Below are 1,450 nucleotides of genomic sequence, written 5' to 3'. Positions count from 1 at the left end.
TCTCAAAAAACCATCGACAGCGTTCTGTATGTTCTTTGTGATCCGAAAAAACTATAAAGTCCAACTGATGTGCAGTACAATCCGCAGTTGTTATAAACTGAATCGGAGATATTTGATTTTCATTCACTATTTCATCTTTACTAAACTTCTCTTTATTTTCCGCAGTATTTTGTATAAAATATTCCACTGCATTTTCATACTTCTCTTCCTCTGAAACAATAACATCCGATCCGTCTGAATGAATTATAATATCCTCATCGCTTGCATTCTGTTTTTCTAAACATTTCATAACCCATTTAGGCCTTTTGACATGACTATACAAACCTGCAATAGAAATTGTAATGATTTCAACATGGCTTAGTTTGGCACTCAATATCAGTCTACACCATCCTTGAGTTGCATGAGTCTGAACGACAACGACAAATACTCTGTGCTTCTTAGTATTATTCTATATTATTTTTGCTATTTTATTTACTTTCTCACTTTCAAGAGATGCTGTACTTAAATACACAATGTAATAACAACGGTAATAGTAAAGTTCTCATGGTCCGAAATATAATGCACTAACACACCTTTACAATTTCGAGAGTATTAAAAGAATAACTTGGAAACCGTAAGGGAAAAAGTGAGCAGCAAAACTAATATGTTCATATATGTAATACCTCGATATTGTGAGGATGTATGTGTAGAAGGTTTCATGTTGGTTTCTGCAGCTTAGATTTGAGCGCGCAGCAGTATTTTTGCTCTGTCATTTATCTTTAGACGCACCTATTTCTACACACCACGTTAATTGTACTGTAACTTGCACTGTTTTTATTTTCCTTATATGCATTATTATGGAAATAGAAATAGCTAGTCACATTTCTGTGTTTAGATGCAGTAAGAGTTTTGCCAGATTCCTGTACTAACCTATCCAACCATTCGGTTTTATGGTACTTCCATCAGTATGTCTTTGTGAGCCATAGATGCTGTTTCCATAGACATTATTTCTGCAGTATTATCTATTCTTTTTGTTTGGAATCGGTAGCACAGCATCCTCCTGAAAATTTCTTCTGCTCTATGATTTTTTTTATCTTGTTTCTTATTGCCACATTTTGTTTTTATTCTACTGCTCGTTTTGTCAGTAAAAATAAGGTAGAAATTGAGGTTTTCTTGTACAGTTATTGTTTTCCCTCCATCCTCCTCTTTTATATGATGATTCAAAGCATCATGTTTGTAATTGAATCTGGGTATCATCAAATTTTATTCTCCTTAGTCCTGTCTTTCTTTTCTTGTTTTATAATATAACTCGTTCTCGATTTATCGATTAGTCACTTCTCCATGCAACCACTTTTATCATCGTATCCTTTTTGTTGTTTTATGTGCTTCTATTTAACCTATTTATCCGGTCTTCACTAGTAGTCTTATTATAATATTCGCATATGCACACTCAAAACACTCATCTGTAATT

This window comes from Trypanosoma equiperdum (genome assembly GCF_001457755.1).
Source record: "Trypanosoma equiperdum strain OVI genome assembly, contig: ctg_443, whole genome shotgun sequence".
In the NCBI taxonomy this organism is placed as follows: Eukaryota; Euglenozoa; class Kinetoplastea; order Trypanosomatida; family Trypanosomatidae; genus Trypanosoma; species Trypanosoma equiperdum.
Note: the sequence above shows the minus strand (reverse complement) of the source record.